We start from the raw sequence: 21,354 nt of genomic DNA, 5'->3' as shown, positions 1-21,354 counted from the left end.
TATGTGTATGTAAATTGTTCTGCGGGTGCATTAGAGGGCTCAGAAGCGAAGGAGCGACAAGGGGATTTTGGAGAGTACGTTTTTCTGAAATGGTTTTTGGGGGGCATGTTGCATTTAGGAAGCCCCTATGGTGCCAGAACAGAAAAAAAAACACATGCCATACCATTTTGGAAACTAGACCCCTTGAGGAACGTAACAAGGAATTAAGTGAGCCTTTTTTTTCCACTAAAATGTGTGTTTCCCCCCCCCCCCCCCCGAATTTCAAATTTTTGCAAGGGTTAATAGCAGAAAATACCCCCCCAAAATTTGTAACCCCATCTCTTCTGAGTATGGAGTAACCCCATAAGTTGACCTGAAGTGCACTACGGGCGAACTACAATGCTCAGAAGAGGAGTCACATTTGGCTTTTTGAGAGAAAATTTTGCTCGGGGGCATGTCGCATTTAGGAAGCCCCTATGGTGCCAAGACAGCAAAAAAAAACACATGGCATACCATTTTGGAAACTAGACCCCTTGAGGAACGTAACAAGGAATAAAGTGAGCCTTAATACCCCACAGGGGTTTCATGACTTTTGCATATGTAAAAAAAAATGTGTTTCCCCCCAAATTTCACATTTTTGCGAGGGTTAATAGCAGAAAAGACCCCCCAAAATTTGTAACCCCATCTCTTCTGAGTATGGAAATACCCCATGTGTGGACGTCAAGTGCTCTGCTGGCACACTACAATGCTCAGAACAGAAGGAGCACCATTGAGCTTTTGGGGAAAAAAATTGTTTGGAATGGAAGTATGGGGCCATGTGCTTTTACAAAGCCCCCCGTGGTGCCAGAACAGTGGACCCCCCCACATGTGACCCTATTTTGGAAACTACACCCCTCACAGAATTTAATAAGGGGTGCAGTGAGTATTTATACCCCACTGGCGTTTGACAGATCTTTGGAACAGTGGGCTGCGCAAATTAAAAATTAAATTTTTCATTTTCACAGACAACTGTTCCAAAAATCTGTCATTTTACGCCTACATAGTATTTCTGTACTCAGGAGAAATTGCGTTACAAATTTTGGGGGTCTTTTTTTCCTTTTAACGCTTGTGAAAATAAAAAGTATAGGGCAACACCAGCATGTTAGTGTAATTTTTTAAATTTTTTTACACTAACAAGCTGGTGTAGCCCCAACTTTTCCTTTTCATAAGTGGTAAAATTAGAAAAAGCCCCCCAAAATTTGTAGTGCAATTTCTCCTGAGTACGGAAATACCCCATATCTGGCCCTAAACTGTTTCCTTGAAATACGACAGGGCTCCGAAGTGAGAGAGCTCCATGCGCATTTGAGGACTGAATTAGGGATCGCATAGGGTGGACATAGGGGTATTCTACACCAGTGATTCCCAAACAGGATGCCTCCAGCTGTTGCTAAATTCCCAGCATGCCTGGACAGTCAGTGGCTGTCCGGAAATGCTGGGAGTTGTTGTTTTGCAACAGCTGGAGGCTCTGTTTTGGAAACACTGCCATACAATACGTTTTTCATTTTTATTGGGGGGGGGGGGGGGGCAGTGTAAGGGGGTGTATATGTAGTGTTTTACCCTTTATTATGTGTTAGTGTAGTGTAGTGTAGTGTTTTTAGTGTACATTCGCACTGGCGTGTTGTGGTGAGTTTCCCGAAAGGAGTTTGAAGCAGGATACTTACTTGAAGCAGGATACTTACTGTAGACCTGCCTGTGTGAATGTACCCTGTACGTTCACATGGGGGGGGGGTCAAACCTCCAGCTGTTTCAAAACTACAACTCCCAGCATGTACTGACAGACCGTACATGCTGGAAGTTGTACTTTTGCAACAGCTGGAGACACACTGGTTGGAAAACCTTCATTTAGGTTCTGTTACCTAACTCAGTATTTTCCAACCAGTCTGCCTCCAGCAAACAATTGTTTGGGCATGCTAGGCGTTGTAGTTTTGCAATAACTGGAGGTACGCAACTACAACTCCCAGCATGCCGAGACAGCTGATTGCTGTTTGGACATGCTGGGATTTGCAGTTTTGCAACATCTGGAGGGCTACAGTTTTAGAGACCACTGCAAAGTGATCTCCAAACTGTGGTCCTCCAGCTGTTGCAAAACTACAATTCCCAGCATGCCCAGACAGCAAACAATTGTTTGGGCATGCTAGGAGTTGTAGTTTTGCAAGATTTAGAGGGCTACAGTTTAGGGACCACTATATAGTGGTCTCACACTGTAGCCCTCCAGCTGTTGCAAAACTACATATTCCAGCATGCCCAAACAGCTGTCTGGGCATGCTGGGAGTTGTAGTTTTGCAACATCTGGAGGGCTACAGTTAGAGACCACTGTATAATGGTCTCAAACTGTACCCGGCAGATGTTGCTAGGCAACTCACCGTCTTCCATCGGATCCAGCTGCACATCATCACCGCCAGCCGATCTCCGTCGTCCGCAGCCTCCGTCGCCCGGATCGGTAAGTGGATCTTCGGTGCTGGTCCCCGTCGTTTCCCCGTCCTGCCCAGCCTATTGTGGGTGGGCAGGACGGGGAAAATGAAAGTTAACCCCCGCCCCCGATCTGCTATTGGTGGTCGCGTCTAGACCACCAATAGCAGGGATAGGAGGGGTGGCACCCCTGCCACCTCACTCCTATCGCTTCAGGGGGATCCTGGGTGTCTTAGACACCCGCGATCCCCCTTCTATTCCGGGTCACCGGGTCACTATAGACCCGTAATGACCTGGAATCGCGCAAATCGCAAGTGTGAATTCACTTGCGATATACCGCGATCGCCGACATGGGGGGGTCTGATGACCCCCCTGGGCATTTGCACGGGATGCCTGTAGACCCAGTTTTTCAAATTTTACAAGGGGTAAAAGGAGAAAAAAAAATTTGTAACCCAATTACTCTTGAGTAAGGAAATACCTCATATGTGTATGTCAAGTGTTCGGCGGGCGCAGTAGAGGGCTCAGAAGGGAAGGAGCGACAATGGGATTTTGGAAAGTGAATTTTGCTGAAATGGTTATTTGGGGGCATGTCCCATTTAGGAAGTCTCTACGGTGCCAGAACAACAGAAAACCCCACATGGCATACCATTTCGGAAACTACACCCCTCAAGACACGTAACAAGGGGTCCAGTGAGCCTTAAAACCCCACAGGTGTTTGATGACTTTTCAATAAATTTGGATGTGTAAATGAATTTTTATTTTTCTTCACTAAAATTGTTTTCCCCCAACTTTTACATTTTTATAAGGGGTCATAAGAGAAAATGCCCCCCAAAATTTGTAACCCCATTTCTTCTAAGTATGGAAATACCCCATATATGGATGTAAAGTGTTCTGCAGGCGAACTACAATGCTCAGAAGAGAAGGAGCACCATTGAGCTTATGGCGAGAGAATTTGTTTAAAATGGAAGTCAGGCGCCATGTGCGTTTACAAAGCCCCCCGTGGTGTCAGAACAGTGGACCCCCCCACATGTGACCCCATTTTGGAAACTACACCCCTCACAGAATTTAATAAGGGGTGCAGTGAGTATTTACACCCCACTGGCGTTTGACAGATCTTTGGAACAGTGGGCTGTGCAAATAAAATATAAAATTTTTAATTTTCACGGACCACTGTTCCAAAAATCTGTCAGACACCTGTGAGGTGTAAATGCTCACTGCACCCCTTATTACAATACGTGAGGGGTGTAGTTTCCAAAATGGGGTCACATCTGGGTATTTATTGTTTTGCGTTTATGTCAGAACCGCTGTAAAATCAGCTACCCCTGTGGAAATCACCAATTTAGATCTCAAATGTACATGGCACGCTCTCACTCCTGAGCCTTGTTGTGCGCTCGCAGAGCACTTATCGCCCAAATATGGGGTAGTTCTGTACTCAGGAGAAATTGTGTTACAAATTTTGGGGGTCTTTTTTTCCTTTTACCGCTTGTGAAAATGAAAAGTATGGGGCAACACCAGCATGTTAGTGTAAAAAAAGATCTTTTTTTACACTAACATGTTGGTGTAGCCCCTAACTTTTCCTTTTCATAAGGGGTAAAAGGAGAAAAAGCCCCCCAAAATTCGTAATGCAATTTGTCCCAAGTACGGAGATACCCCATAAGTGGCCCTAAACTCTTTCCTTGAAATACGACAGGGCTCCGAAGTGAGAGAGCGCCATGCACATTTGAGGACTAAATAGGGTATTTGAATCCGCCACAATAATACCCTACGGCAGTGTTTCACAAACAGGGTGTCTCCAGCTGTTGCAAAACTCCCAGCATGCCTTGACAGTCAGTGACTGTCGGCAATACTGTGAGTTGTTGTCTTTCAACAGCTGGAGGCTCCGTTTTGGAAACACTGCCGTACAATAATTTTTTTTTTTTTTATTGGAGTGGGGGCTAGGGGCATGTGTATATGTAGTGTTTTACCCTTTATTATGTGTTAGTGTAGTGTTTTTAGGATACATTCACACGGGCGCAGGTTTACAATTAGTTTCTCGCTGGGAGTTTGAGCTGCGGCAGAAAATTTGTCGCATCTCAAACTTGCAGCAGAACTCGCTGTAAACCCGCCCGTGGGGGGGGGGACATTCACATGGGGGGGGGGGGCGAACCTCCAGCTGTTGCAAAACTACAACTTCCAGCATGCACTGACAGACCATACATGCTGGGAGTTATAATTATGCAACAGATGGAGGAACATTGGTTGCAAAACACAGAGTTTGTTACTTAACTCAGTGTTTCGCAACCAGTTGTTGCAAAACAATGATAAACTATTAAGTCCTTGCCATAAATGAACGTGAATATACGTCCATTGTGGGCTCCTGAGGTATGACACACGCTCAGCAGGTGAGCACACCTTATACCCGCTTATAGCAACCAGGTCCCACGGCTAATGCCGTATATCGCCGATCGGGCTGATGTCCCGCACTAACCCTTTAGACGCTGCCATCAAAGTTGATTGTGGCGTCTAAAAGAGGTCAATTAAACTCCCGGCTAGCTCAGTGGACTGATCGGGGCTGCCACAGCGAAACCGTGGCATCCTGATCCGCTGAGAGGACTGAGGAAGGTCTCTCACCTTCTTTCCTGCCATCCGATTGACTGCTCTGTGCCTGAGATCCAGGCAGGAGCAGAGGAGCACCGATAACACTGATCAATGCAATGCTATGGCATAGCATTGATCAGTGCTGGCAATCAAGGTATTGCATGTTATAGTCACCTATGGCGGCTATAACATTGAAAAAAAAAGTGTAAAAAAAAAGTTAATAAATGTGATTTTAATAAATGTGAATCAACCCCCTTTTCCCATTTAAAAAAAAAAAAACAGTGTAAATAAAAATAAATATATACATATGTGGTATAACCACGTGCATAAATGTCCGAACTACAAAAATATATCATTAATTAAAACCGCACGGTCAATGGCATACACGTCAACAAATTCCAAAGTCCAAAATAGCGTATTTATGGTCCTTTTTTATACCATCAAAAAGTCAGAGCAAAACAAAAATGGTACCGATAAATATACATCCCCGTATGAAGAAAAATAAAGTTATAGGGCTCAGAAGAGGACATTTTTAAACTTATAAATTTTCGTGCATGTAGTTATACACTTTTTTTGTAGTAAAATAAAATCAAACTAAAATAAATTGCACATAAATATAAAGTGTCAATTTTACCGAAAACTGCACTGCGTAGAAACGGACGCCACCAAAAATTACAAAATGGCTTTTTTATTTTTATTTTGCCACACAAATATTTTTTTTCTGGTTTCCCCATAAATTTTGTGGTGAAATTATTAATGGTATCACAGTAAAATTGTTGGCGCAAAGAACAAGCCCTCATATGGGTCTGTAGGTAGAAAATTGAAAGTGTTATGATTTTTGGAAGGTGAGGAGGAAAAAAAAAAGTGCAAAAATGAAAAATCGTCAAAGAGGAAAGGGGTTAATATATGGTAATTGTATGAGAAGCGAGATACAGCAGACAGCTGTAGCAGACAGCAGAGGGCCGCTGTGCAAAGGATGTGCCTGCCCCACCCTTCATATGTAAATTGTTCAGGAACCCCCCCTTCATATGTCACTTACTCTCGTGGACCCCGTGTGTCACTTGCTCAGGGGGTCCCCCACCCATTTCAGTTGCTCAGGAGGACCCCTAATATCAGTTGTTAATTATTTATTAAGGCCCCCCATATGCTAAAGCTCATTCAGGCCCCCCACATTAGGTAGCATAGTTTCCCCACATTCGGTAGCATAATTTCCCCACATTAGGTAGCATAGTTTACCCACATTAGGTAGCATAGTTTCCTCACATTAGGTAACGTAGATTCCCTACATTAGCTAGCATTTTCCCCACATTAGGTAGCATACCCCCCAACACACAGACACACACAGAGACACACACAGAGAGACACATACACATAGACACACATAGGCACACATACCTGGCCTGCACAGCACTTCTACTCTCCGGCAGCGGCCTGACGAGTGATGTCACTTGCGCAACATTCCTCGTCAGACCCAGGTCGGCCAGCTGCAGACTCACTGTCTAAAGCAGTGGTTCCCAACCTTTTTTGGCTCGGGGCACCCCTCGCAAAAAGAAAACTTTTTGCGGGGCACCCCTACCAAATAGTATTTGACTCGCGACAAAAAAGGGCTAAAAGGAAGCAATATACAACACCTGTTAGCTATGTAGACAACAATGCTGCTATATGCAGGACTCACATATGATGTCTTCTCTGATCAGAGTCATTCACTTTTCTTTTGCTTCTCCATCTGGCCCAGACAGTCATGATTGTTTCTTCCAGACACTGCTCTTTACCGCAGGACCTGCAAAAAAAAAAAAAAAAATATATATATATATATATTAGGCTCTGTACTTTTCCAGCATCATCCTATCTTCCCCCCCCCCCCACAAATACCTCCAGTCTCACATACAGTGTCTCCAGCAGCCTCACACAGTGCCTCAAGAAGCCTCACACACACACACAAATACCTCCAGTCTCACACACACAGTGCCTCCAGCAGCCTTACACACATGCACACAGTGCCTCCAGCAACCACACTCATGCACACAGTGCCCCCAGCAGTCTCACACACATGCACACAATTCCCCCAGCAACCTCACACAATGCCCCCAACAGCCTCACACAATGCACCCAGCAGCCTCACACACACAATGCCTCCAGCAGCCCCACACACACGATGCCTCCAGCAGCCCAAAAAACACAATACCTCCAGCAGCCTCACACACAATGCCTCAAGCAGCCCCCCACTGACACACAATGCATCCAACAGCCTCACACACACACACACACACACAATGCCTCCAGCAGCCTCACACAAAAACCTCCAGCCTCCCCCCAAATGCCTCCAACCTCTCACCCACACACACAATGCTTCCAGCATCCCCCCAAATGACTCCAACCTCTCTTACCCACCCATACACACAAACAATGCTTCCAGCCTCCCCCAAATGCCTCCAGCCCCCCTCTCTCACACAATGCCTCAAGCCTCTACCACACACAAATACCTCCAACCTCTTTCAAATGCCTCCAGCCTTTCACCCACCCCTATTGCCTCCAGCCTCTCACTCACCCCTATTGCTTCCAGACTCCCATCCAGCCACCACTATTGCCTTCATACTCCCTTATTGCCTCCAGGCTCCTACCCACCACTATTGCCTCCAGCCAACCAACCACTCACACCTTTTGCCTTCAGCCTCCCACCCAAACACCTCCAGCCACCCACCTGCCTCCCAGCTCCTTCACTCACCACCCCGCCATTACTTCCATTCACCCCCACGCCTGCTTTCATTCACCCCCGAAATCCACCCTGCCACTGCTTCAATTCACCCCCCCCCCCCCGGCCATCCACCCTTGCCACTGCTTCCATTCACCCAGAAGACACCCACCCCTGCCACTGATTCCATTCACCCTGCAGCCACATTCCACCCTCCCCTGCTTCCATTCACCCCTACCGTCCCTGCTTCCATTTACCCACCCCATCCACCACCCTGCATCCATTCATCCGCCCATCCCCCTGCTTCCATTTACCCACCCCATCCCCCACCCTGCTTCCATTCATCCACCCCATCCCCCACTCTGCTTCCATTCATCCACCCCATCCCCCACTCTGCTTCCATTCACCCCCACCCTGCCCCTGCTTCCATTCACCCTGCCCCTGCTTCCATTCACCCCCATCCCCACCCTGCTTACATTCATCCCCCCATCCCCCCACCATGCTTACTTTAACACACCCCATCCACCCCTGTTTCCATTTACCCGCCCCTGGTTCCATTTACCCGCCCCATCCCCCCACCCTGCTTCCATTCACCCCCACCCTGACCCTGCTTCCATTCACCCACCCCATCCCCCCACCCTGCTTCCATTCTACCGCCCCATCCCCCACCCTGCTTCCATTCATCCACCCCATCCCCACCACCCTGCTTCCATTCACCTGCCCCCTCCCCCCCCACCCTGCTTCCATTCACCTGTCCCCTCCCCCCACCCTGCTTCCATTCACCTGCCCCCTCCCCCACACCCTGCTTCCATTCACCTGCCCCTCCTCCCCATCCTGCTTCCATTCACCTGCCCCCTTCCCCCACCCTTCTTCTATTCACCTGCCCATTCCCCCACCACAGCTTCCATTCACGCCCCCAGCCACCCACCCTTGCTCCTGCTTCTATTCACCCTGCATCCACCAAATCCTTCTTCTATTTACCCCGCTGATTCCATTCCTCCCCACCCTGCCCCTGCTTCTTTTCACCCCCACCCTGCCACTGCTTCCATTTACCCCCCAGCAACTGCTTCAATTCACCCCCAGCCACTCACCCTTGCCACTGCTTCCATTCCCCCCACAGCCACCCATCCACCCCTGCCACTGATTTCATTCACCCCGCAGCCACGCAACCTCCCCCTGCTTCCATTCACCCCCTACTGCTCCTGCTTCCATTCACCCCCTTGCTCCTGCTTCCATTCACCCTGCCCTACTCCCATTAACCCTCCCTGCTCCTGCTCACATTAACCTCCCTGATCCTGCTCCCATTAACCCTCCTGATTCTGCTCCCATTAACCCCCCGCTCCGATTAACCCCCCCTGCTCCCATTAACCCCCTGCTCCCATTAACCCCACCCCTACTCATTCTTCCATTCACCCCTCCTGCCCCTGCTTCCATTCACCCCCTCTTGCTTCCATTAACCCCCCTGCTTCCATTAACCCCCCCTGCTTCTATTAACCCCCCTGTTTCCATGAACCCCCTGCTCCCATTAACCCCCCTGCTCCTTCCTCCATTCACCCCATCCTGCCCCTCCTTCCATTCACCCACCTTGCTTCCATTAACCCCCCTGCTTCCATTACCCCCCCCCCCCCCCGCTTCCATTAGCCCTCCTGCTTCTATTAACACACACACAATGCCTCCAGCAGCCTCACACACAATACCTCCAGCCTCCTCCAAATGCCTCCAACCTCTCTCCCACACACAATGCTTACAGCATCCCCCCAAATGACTTCAACCTCTCTCACCCACCCACACAGACATACAATACTTCCAGCCTCCCCCCAAATGCCTCCAGCCCCCCTCTTACACACAATGCCTCAAGCCTCTCCCACACGCAAATAACTCCAACTTCTTTCAAATGCCTCTATCCTTTCACCCACCCCTATTGCCTCCAGCCTCTCACCCACCCCTATTGCTTCCAGACTCCCATCCACCCACCACTATTGCCTTCATACTCCCTTATTGCCTCCAGGCTCCTACTTATCACTATTTCCTCCAGCCAACTAACCACTCACACCTTTTGCCTTCAGCCTCCCACCCAAACACCTCCAGCCACCCACCTGCCTCCCAGCACCTTCACCACTCACCACCCCGCCATTACTTCCATTCATCCCGCACCCCTGCTTTCATTCACCCCCCAAATCCACCCTGCTACTGCTTCAATTCACCTCCCTGCCACCCACCCCTGCCACTGATTCCATTCACCCCGCAGCCACCATCCACCCACCCCTGCTTCCATTTACCCCCACTGCTTCCATTCACCCCCACTGCCCCTGCTGCCATTCACCTCCACCCTGCCCCTGCTTCAACTCACCCCCACCCTGCCCCTGCTTCCATTCACCCCCCATCCTCCCCACCCTGCTTCCATTCATCTGCCCCATCCCCCCCTGCTTCCATTCACCCCCTGCTCCCATTAACCCCCCTGCTCCTTCTTCCATTCACCCCATCCTGCCCCTCCTTCCATTAACCCCCCCTGCTTCCATTGACCAACATGCTTCTATTAACCCCCATGCTTTCATTAACCCCCCTTGCTTCCATTAACCCCCCTGCTCCCATTAACCCCCCTTCTCCTTCTTCCATTAACCCCATCCTGCCCCTCCTTCCATTCACCCCCCTGCTTCCATTAACCCCCTGCTTCTATTAACCCTCTGCTCCTTCTTCCATTCACCCCATCCTGCCCCTCCTTCCATTCACCCCACTTTCTTCCATTACCCCCTGCTTCCATTAACCCCAAGCCTTCCATTAACCCCCCCTGCTCCTTCTTCCATTCACCCCTGCTGTTCCTGCTTCCATTCACCCTCCCTTGCTTCAAGCTTCCATTACCCCCCCTGGTTCTATTAATCCCCCCCCCCCCCGGTTCATAACCCCCTGCTCCTTCTTCCATTCATCCCCCCTGCCCCTGCTTCCATTCATCCCCCCCCTGCCCCTGCTTCCATTCAAATTCCCCCCTCCCCTGCTTCTGACTCTGCATACATTCAGTTTTGTCCGCTGGAGCCTGCAATGCCGAACGGCACACCAGTTGAGAATCACTGGTCTAAAGTGCCCGCTGCACTATTCTGTGCTGCTGCGCTGCTGCTCATGTGTGTGTTGTGTGAGGGGGCCCGCCACCCTTTCAAAGGGTGGCAGGCCCCCTCACACGTTGGGCCCCTGTGCAGCTGAACCCCTGCTGTATAGACCAGGGGTAATAACCTAATGTACAGAAGCAAACATAAGTCCAATATCTTAATTTGACTCCATATTTGGGCTAATTGTCATTGCCAAATACAGTGCCACAAGTCAGCTTTAGGGTAGACACATTTAGGACATTCAGAGAGGCATTTAGAAGTTAAAGCTAGGGTAGGTAAATTAATGGCACATAAGGTGCAAAAGGCGCCATTGAACCTCTTGAAGTTGTTTTCTGGGAGTAGAGGAGCGGGCTTTTAGTAGATCATCTCTTAAGTTTTCTAGCACTTCTCCTCACATTCTGAGAAAGCCAGTAATGAAAATGTCTCAGTAGAGCTGCTAAATTATAAAACCTTATATTCATACCTAGACAAACATAAAATTGGTTGCTATGGGCAATTGGTCAACTTGTCCTCTGCGCAAGTTTTGATAAATGTCCCCCAAAGTATATGAAGCAATGCAGGGTCTTTTGTTATGCCAGATAAAATGAAAAAATGCAGATTGGATTTAACGAACATCATTATGACAAGAGTGGAATTGTATGTATGGGGTAATGTGTGCATAATAATAGTATAGGGGTATAATAGAGTGCCCTTCAGTAAGTTTCAAAAGAGGTGGGTAATTAAGAGAATAGAGAGACATAGGGGTGCGTCCAATTTTGATGACCATAGTGAGAAGACACTATTTGTATTGAGGAAAGGGGTTGGGGAGGAGTATGATTACATTAATATAAAATTTGACATTTCTCGAAAAAAAGACATTTCTCTCTCCGCAGCGCCCCGGTCGGTCCCGCTGACCGGGAGCGCTGCACTGTCATGGCCGTCGGGGATGCGATTCGCACAGCGGGACGCGCCCGCTCGCGAATCGCATCCCAGGTCACTTACCCGTTCCCGTCCCCTGCTGTCATGTGCTGGCGCGCGCGGCTCCGCTCTCTAGGGCGCGCGCGCGCTAGCTCCCTGAGACTTAAAGGGCCAGTGCACCAATGATTGGTGCCTGGCCCAATTAGCTTAATTGGCTTCCATCTGCTCCCTGCCTTTATCTGACCTCCTCCCATGCACTTCCTTGCCGGATCTTGTTGCCTTGTGCCAGTGAAAGCGTTTTGTGTGTCCAAAGCCTGTGTACCAGTACAACTGCTATCCACCCTGACTACGAACCTTGCCGCCTGCCCCCGACCTTCTGCTACGTCCGACCTTGCTTCTGTCTACTCCCTTGTACCGCGCCTATCTTCAGCAGCCAGAGAGGTTGAGCCGTTGCTAGTGGATACGACCTGGTCACTACCGCCGCAGCAAGTCCATCCCGCTTTGCGGCGGGCTCTGGTGAAAACCAGTAGTGACTTAGAACCGGTCCACTAGCACGGTCCACGCCAATCCCTCTCTGGCACAGAGGATCCACCTCCTGCCAGCCGGCATCGTGACAGTAGATCCGGCCATGGATCCCGCTGAAGTTCCTCTGCCTGTTGTCGCCGACCTCCCCACACTGGTCGCCCAGCAAGCCCGACAGATTGCCCAACAAGATCACCAGCTGTCGTACTTGACCACCATGACTCAGCAACTCCAGTCGCAGCTACAGCAGATTCAGTCTCAGCTACAGCAGCAGCAACCATCTCCTCCGCCAGCTCCTGCACCTCCTCCGCAGCGAGTGACCACTCCTAGCCTCCGCCTGTCCTTGCCGGACAAATTTAATGGGGACTCTAAGTTTTGCCGTGGCTTTCTTTCGCAATGTTCCCTGCATTTGGAGATGATGTCGGATCAGTTTCCTACTGAAAGGTCTAAGGTGGCTTTCGTAGTCAGCCTTCTGTCTGGAAAAGCCCTGTCATGGGCCACACCGCTCTGGGACCGCAATGACCCCGTCACTGCCTCTGTACACTCCTTCTTCTCGGAAATTCGAAGTGTCTTTGAGGAACCTGCCCGAGCCTCTTCTGCTGAGACTGCCCTGTTGAACCTGGTCCAGGGTAATTCTTCCGTTGGCGAGTACGCCATACAATTCCGTACTCTTGCTTCTGAACTTTCCTGGAATAATGAGGCCCTCTGCGCGACCTTTAAAAAAGGCCTATCCAGCAACATTAAAGATGTTCTGGCCGCACGAGATACTCCTACCAACCTGCATGAACTCATTCATCTAGCCACTCGCATTGACATGCGTTTTTCTGAGAGGCATCAAGAGCTCCGCCAGGAAAAAGACTTAGATCTCTGGACACCTCTCCCACAGTCTCCATTTCAATCTGCGCCTAGGCCTCCCGCCGAGGAGGCCATGCAAGTGGATCGGTCTCGCCTGACCCTGGAAGAGAGGAATCGCCATAAGGAAGAGAATCTTTGTCTGTACTGTGCCAGTACCGAGCATTTCTTGGTGGATTGCCCTATCCGTCCTCCACGCCTGGGAAACGTACGCACGCACCCAGCTCACGTGGGTGTGGCGTCTCTTGGCTCTAAGTCTGCTTCTCCACGTCTCACGGTGCCTGTACGGATTTCTTCTTCAGCCAGCTCTTCCCTCTCAGCCGTGGCCTGCCTGGACTCTGGTGCCTCTGGGAATTTTATTCGGGAGTCCTTGGTGAATAAATTCCGCATCCCGGTGACCCGTCTTGTCAAGCCACTCCACATTTCCGCGGTCAACGGAGCCAGGTTGGATTGCACCGTGCGTTTCCGCACGAAGCCCCTCCTAATGTGCATCGGACCTCATCATGAGAAAATTGAGTTTTTGGTCCTCCCCAATTGCACTTCTGAAGTTCTCCTTGGACTACCCTGGCTTCTACACCATTCCCCAACCCTGGATTGGTCCACAGGGGAGATCAAGAGCTGGGGTACCTCTTGCTTCAAGGACTGCCTTAAACCGGTTACCAGTACTCCCTGCCGTGACCCTGTGGTTCCTCCTGTATCCGGTCTCCCTAAGGTCGTTATGGACTCTGCCCGCCTTAAGAAGTACCTCTCCCCCCCTCCCAGTCCAGTCAGGCAAGCCTCGGTGCCTCCTCATGGCCCTCGTCCTGGTGTCACACTGCCCCGTGCCAGGCCTCGCCCTCTGCCCTCCCTCCCCATTCCCACTCCTGCTGTACTGCCTGCCGTTGAGGAATCCCTCCATCCTTTCCCGGTGTCCTCATCCCAGGGGAGGCAGTTACCGGACAAAGAGAAGGGGAGACCTAAGGGGGGGGGTACTGTTACGCCTAGCGCTCCGGGTCCCCGCTCCTCCCCGGAGCGCGTACGGCGTCTCTCTCTCCGCAGCGCCCCGGTCGGTCCCGCTGACCGGGACCGCTGCACTGTCATGGCCGTCGGGGATGCGATTCGCACAGCGGGACGCGCCCGCTCGCGAATCGCATCCCAGGTCACTTACCCGTTCCCGTCCCCTGCTGTCATGTGCTGGCGCGCGCGGCTCCGCTCTCTAGGGCGCGCGCGCGCCAGCTCCCTGAGACTTAAAGGGCCAGTGCACCAATGATTGGTGCCTGGCCCAATTAGCTTAATTGGCTTCCATCTGCTCCCTGCCTTTATCTGACCTCCTCCCATGCACTTCCTTGCCGGATCTTGTTGCCTTGTGCCAGTGAAAGCGTTTTGTGTGTCCAAAGCCTGTGTACCAGTACTACTGCTATCCACCCTGACTACGAACCTTGCCGCCTGCCCCCGACCTTCTGCTACGTCCGACCTTGCTTCTGTCTACTCCCTTGTACCGCGCCTATCTTCAGCAGCCAGAGAGGTTGAGCCGTTGCTAGTGGATACGACCTGGTCACTACCGCCGCAGCAAGTCCATCCCGCTTTGCGGCGGGCTCTGGTGAAAACCAGTAGTGACTTAGAACCGGTCCACTAGCACGGTCCACGCCAATCCCTCTCTGGCACAGAGGATCCACCTCCTGCCAGCCGGCATCGTGACAGGAGTGTTGGACAACTGTCTGTATTGCTTTGTCAACATATCGCTTTGTCAGGCCCCTCCTGCCCGCTTCCCTGCTGCTGAACCTTGTAATGGAATAAAACTATATGTTATTGTTATGACCGACTGGAGGGACAGGGAGAGTAAGCCCTAAGCTGTAACATAGTAACATAGTAACATCGTTCGTAAGGTTGAAAAAAGACCAAAGTCCATCAAGTTCAACCTATATCCCTAATGAGTCCCTACTGAGTTGATCCAGAGGAAGGCAAAAAACCCTCATACTAGACTTAAAAAATCCTTCCCGACTCCAAATATGGCAGTCAGAATAAATCCCTGGACCAACGTTCTGTCCCTATAACACTATCCCTGCCTACTTGCCCAGCCCCCCAAAACAGCAGATCGACAACTACGTTGCCGGTCCCTTCCTGAGCTAAAGTGCAGTGGGTGTAAAAACAAATAATATACATAGTCGATCACAGGCCAGAAACATAACGGGAACACTACCAAACAAGCAGAAATACAAGACAGAATATATACAGGCAAACAGGGCAGAATATAGTGTACTAACAAACAGTTCAAAAACCGGAATCCAGTTAAACGACAAATATGAATAAATGCACTAGACTATGTATGAGAATAAATTTTAACTTTTTTTTATTTTTTATTCAAAGTTAAATATTAACAAATAAATAGACAAATTACATATTACAGTAGATACTGTATGCATTGTTTCAAATATAAAAAAATTTCTATAGAAATAACTATAAACAGTGTACCATAATATTTTAAATTTTTTCCATAATAATGGGGATCTTTTCTTTGGGATTATTTACAAAGAGGAGCACATCATCAGCATATAATAAGATTTTGTTTTCAATTCCCCACCACCCAAATGTGTTTCTTTGTTTTATCCAGACTGCGAGAGCCTCTATGTATATGGCGAAAAGCAAGGGCGATAGCGGGCACTCTTGTCCCCATGTTTAATTTAAATGATTTTGATGGAATACCGTTAAGGATTGTATTTGATTTGGGATTGTTATATAGTAATTTAACATAATTAATGAACCCAGGGCCTATTCCGAACTTCTCCAGTGTTAGCCAAAGGTACCCCCACTCTACCCTGTCAAAAGCTTTGGTAGCGTCCAGAGACAGGATAGAGCTAGGGTCATTTCCCGGCATTTGCACATATTCATAAACTTTGTGTATGTAATCATAGACTGTGCTTCCCGGCATAAAACCACACTGTACTTTACCTATTATCTCATATATTACCTTGTTCAATCTCTTTGCTAGAACTTTAGCTATTAGTTTTATATGGGTATTTAGTAAGGATATGGGTCGATATTACCCAGGGTCCAGCAAGTCCCGGCCTTGCTTCTTTATTAGAATGATACTAGCACCTCTCATTCAGTCTGGCAGGGCACCCACTTCTAAAGATTCATCTATTATCTCGCACAGTCTGAGCAACAAAGCTGAATAGAATTCCTATAGATTTGGAAGGGTAGACCAGCCGGCCTGGGACAGGTGTTACCTGTAATTGATTTTAGTGCACTTTCTAATTAATTTATTGTAACTGGTTCATCTAAACTAGCCCTAGCCTGATTTGATAATTTTGCGGTATTAATTTTCTTAAAAAAAAAAGCCCAATTCCGTCTCCTGTTAGAATACTTTCAGTTTGATAGAGATTTGAATAAATTGATACCAACATGCTTTCTACACTCTGTTGATTTTTAACTATAGCAACATTCTGACTCCTACAGGCTAAAATTTCCTGACTGTCTTTCTGATTTTCCAAAAGCTCATGTAAAAATTTTATTTGGATTGCCCCCTCCAAAGAAATCCTTTTGTCCTCTAAATTTTACTTTATGTTGAGCTTTTTTCATAAGGAAGGTGGCATATTCATCTTGGGCTAATTTTATTTCATCAATTTGTGTCACTTGATCATTCCCACCAAAGTTATGCACTAGGTAATCCACTTGTTTCAATTTTACTTCCTGTTCGTGATATTTCTTTCTCTTCTCACTTATTTTTTTTCATATATAATCCCTTTAGAAAGGCTTTCATAGAATCCCACACCATTGCTCGAGAAGTAGAATTGCAGCTAATCTGCCAAAATTATCCTATTTCCTCATTAAACCAGGCCGTCTCACTGACAACCTCCATCCAATGAGGATTTAATTTAAAGATAGGGCATTTGCCCAATCTCTGAGTCTCTGGTTGTCTCTGGACAATGGTCTGTTATTGACCTGGTAGCATAAAATATTTTCTTAATCTGAGACAAAGCATGTGCATCACACAGACAGATCAATCCATGATTCTGAACTGTACGATGAGCTAAAGCAAGAATACTGCTGTATATTGGGGTTAAAAACCCTTCATGCATTTATCCATCCTTCCTTTTTACAGAATATTGCCAGTGGGGATGTTCCTACTTTCCTTACTTTACTACTTGAGCATCTATCCCTGCTATTGTCCATTGCACAGTACAGATCCCCTAGCACCCATAACCCAGTGTGTGTCTTATCCGCACAAAAATTGAGTAATTTAATCAACACCTTGGTTTTAAATGGTGGGGCAATGTAAACAAAAGCCAGAATTATGAGTTTCCCATCCCCTTTTCCATGTATAAATATATATCTACCATAATTGTAAATTTTTTTGTTAAGTAATACAAATGGGACTCCCTTATGTTGGATGATCGGTGTGACTGGGCTGTCAACATACAGAGTTATAGTCTATTCAGGAAGGATCGGACAAAATGGAAAGGGGGAGGAGTTTGTCTTTATGTAAAGTCCAGTCTGAAGGCCGCACTGCGGGAGGATATACGGGAGGGAAATGATAAAGTGGAGTCATTATGGGTAGAAATATATGGAGATTAAAAAAAATTCTGATAGGGGTTTGCTATAAGCCACAAAACGTAATGGAAGAGGTAGAAGATCAATTACTGAGGCAAATAAACAAGGCAGCAAATCAAAATGATGTGATAATAATGGGGGACTTTAACTATCCTGATATAAACTGGGAGACTGAGACCTGTAAATCTCATAAAGGAAACAGGTTTCTGACTATAGCTAAAGACAATTATCTGCCCCAAATGGTGCAGAGCCCAACCAGAGGGGGCACCCTACTATAATTAAAATTAACCAACAGACCTGACAGAGTAACAAATGTACAAGTAGAAGGACACCTAGGAAATAGTGATCATAATATAACAAATTATAACTTGTTCTTCAATAAAGGAATCTCGTGAGGGGCCACAAAAACAATGAACTTTAGGAAGGCAAAGTTTGATCAACTCAGAGAAGCCCTTAACAACATAAAATGGGATAAGGTCCTCAAAAACAAGAATACTGGCACTAAATGGGAGACTTTTAAAAATATCTTAAATTCTCACTGTAAGATGTACATACCTCATGGGAATAAAAGGGTCAGAAATAAAAGAAAACCAATATGGATGAATAAGAACATTAAGGGGGCAATAAAGGACAAAAATAGAGCATTTAAACTACTAAAACAGGACAAATCCACAAAAATAGAGACAGAAAGACTCATTGTCTAAGAGAGAGTAAAACTAACCCCAAAATATTCTTTAACTTTATAAATAGCAAAAAAGTAAAAAATGTAAGTGTAGGCCCTTTAAAAATTGTGAGAGAGAAATTTTAACCCCTTAAGGACTCAGCCCATTTTGGCCTTAAGGACTCAGACAATTAAATTTTTACGTTTTCATTTTTTCCTCCTCGCCTTCTAAAAATCATAACTCTTTTATATTTTCATCCACAGACTAGTATGAGGGCTTGTTTTTTGTGCGACCAGTTGTCCTTTGTAATGACATCATTCATTATATCATAAAATGTATGGCGCAACCAAAAAACACTATTTTTGTGGGGAAATTAAAACGAAAAACGCAATTTTGCCAATTTTGGAAGGTTTTGTTTTCACGCCATACAATTTATGGTAAAAATGACATGTGTTATTTATTCTGAGGGTCAATACGATTAAAATGATACCGATTATTACGTACTTTTATATTATTGTTACGCTTTAAAAAAATCACAAACTTTTTAACCAAATTAGTACGTTTATAATCCCTTTATTTGGATGACCTCTAACTTTTTTATTTTTCCGTATAAGCGGTGGTATGGGGGCTCATTTTTTGCGCCATGATCTGTACTTTTTTTTTATATCACATTTGCACATAAAAAACTTTTAATACATTTTTTATAATTTTTTTTAATGAAATGTATTAAAAAAGTAGGAATTTTGGACTTTTTTTTTCCCGTTCAAGCCGTTCACCGTAAGGGATCATTAACATTTTATTTTAATAGTTCGGACATTTACGCACGCGGCGATACCAAATATGTCTATAAAAAAAATGTACGCTTTTTTGGGTAAAATAGGAAAAAACGGATGTTTTACTTTTTTATTGGGGGAGGGGATTTTTCCCTTTTTATTTACTTTTACTTTTACATTTTTTTTTACATTTTTTTACACTTGAATAGTCCCCATAGGGGACTATTCATAGCAATACCATGATTGCTAATACTGATCTGTTCTATGTATAGGACATAGAACAGATCAGTGTTTTCGGTCTCCTGCTCTGGTCTGCTCGATCACAGACCAGAGCAGGAGACGCCGGGAGCCGGACGGAGGAAGGAGAGGGGACCTCCGTGCGGCGCTATGAATGATCGGATTCATTCAAATCGTGCACTGCCGCAGATGCCGGGATCTGTATTGATCCCGGGACCTGAGGGGTTAATGGCGGACGCCCGTGAGATCGCGGGCGTCGGCCATTGCCGGCGGGTCCCTGGCTGCGATCAGCAGCCGGGATCAGCCGCGCATGACACGGGCATCGCTCCGATGCCCGCGGTTATGCATAGGACGTAAATGTACGTCCTGGTGCGTTAAGTACCACCTCACCAGGACGTACATTTACGTCCTGCGTCTTTAAGGGGTTAAACGGGGATCAGGAAAAAGCTAATATATTAACCCGATAACGACTATGGACGAGTATAGACGTCCAGGTTGGCGGCCATTCCCACACCTGGACGTCTATACTCGTCCATTATTCTCGTGGGTGCTGCCCAGTGAACCCACGAGATCGCGGCAGGGACTCGGCTGTATCACACAACCGGGATCCTGCTGTACTGCCAGGACCGAAGTAAACTTCGGTCCCGGCAGTTTTAACCCTTACAGCCGTGGTCGGAAATGACCGCGGGCTGTAAGTGTTATGACAGAGGGAGGGGGCTCCCTCTGTCTCCTCTGCAGCACCCCGCATCGCGATCGCGGGGTGCTGTGTGTAATACGTAGCTGGCCGGGGCCTGCCGCACTGCCGGGAGTGAAGTTCACTTCACTCCCGACAGTTTAACCCTTACAGCCGCGGTCAGAAGTGACCGTGCGCTGTAAGGAGTTCTGACAGAGGGAGGGGGCTCCCTCTGTCTCCTCTGCAGCACCCCGCAGCGCGATCGCGGGGTGCTGTGTGTGGCCGCACTGCCGGGAGTGAAGTTCATTTCACTCCTGACAGTTTAACCCCTACAGCCGCGGTCAGAAGTGACCGTGCGCTGTAAGGAGTTCTGACAGAGGGAGGGGGCTCCCTCTGTCTCTCCTGCAGCACCCCGCATCGCGATCGCGGGGTGCTTCTGCATACCTGGGCTGCCGGGGCTCCTACAAAGACCCCCAGGTCTGCCCTGGGTATTGCCTGAGAGGCAAGTCCTAATATGCTGCCTGCTAGTGAAAACTGGCAGGCAGCATATAACTGCAATGCTTTGGAATACTAAGTATTCCAAAGCATTAAAAAGTGTAAAAATAAATAAATAAATAAAATAAAAGTGTAAAAATAAATAAAAATGTAATAAAAGTATAAAAAAAAAATATTTAAAATACATTTATTAAATGAATCTAATAAAAAAAAGCGTAATGTAATATGCTGCGGATGTCCACCATGTGATCCTACACATTATGCAGCAGTGACGGTAATGAGCTCGCTGCTGCGGCTGGGTAGCTTTGTGTGTCCACTCATAGCAGCGGATTTCACGCCAGCAGTCATGGGTGGACACACTGAGCTACCCAGCCGCAGCAGTTATGGATATATTCACCATGAGCGGCTGCTTATTCCCGCAACATGGTGGATATATCCATCAGGAGCCTTAACTGTCACAGACAGACACGTTATACTGCCAGCCAACCAAGGACCAATCAGAGAGGTCCCTGGTCCAGCCAATAACTTGTAGGGGTGCGGTATATAAATGGGGTCACTTGTGGGGGTGGGGGTACTGTTCTGCCCTGAAAGCCAAATGGCGCTCCTCTGCTTCTGAGTCCTACCACGCGGCCAAGGAACCATATATGGCCAAAGCGGGGGTATTTCCGAACATGGGACAAGCGGCTAAATAAAATATAGGGTGCCTTTCTTTCAATATCAGAAGTGATGTACAAAAAATATGCCCCCCAAATGATGCATTTGTGAAAAATTGCACTATTTGGTCAGTAAGTATAAATATATGCAACCTATCAGTGTTAAAATAGCAAAAAATCGTAATTTTTTTGTAAAAATGTCATGATTTTTTGCATTGTAAAAAAAAACTACAAATGATATCGGCTTACTTTTACTATGTAAA

The 21,354-nt window shown here is 47.4% G+C and overlaps 1 protein-coding gene across 1 annotated transcript in view; it reads left to right on the top strand.

Annotated features, from left to right (window-relative positions):
- SH2D4B (SH2 domain containing 4B) overlaps positions 1-21,354 on the top strand; it is a 574,201-nt gene that overhangs the window by 3,822 nt on the left and 549,025 nt on the right. The gene's annotated exons all lie outside the window — the stretch shown is intronic.

Source organism: Hyla sarda, chromosome 7 (genome assembly GCF_029499605.1).
Source record: "Hyla sarda isolate aHylSar1 chromosome 7, aHylSar1.hap1, whole genome shotgun sequence".
NCBI classification, from domain to species: Eukaryota; Metazoa; Chordata; class Amphibia; order Anura; family Hylidae; genus Hyla; species Hyla sarda.
Note: the sequence above shows the minus strand (reverse complement) of the source record. Positions and strands in the feature narration are given on the sequence as shown.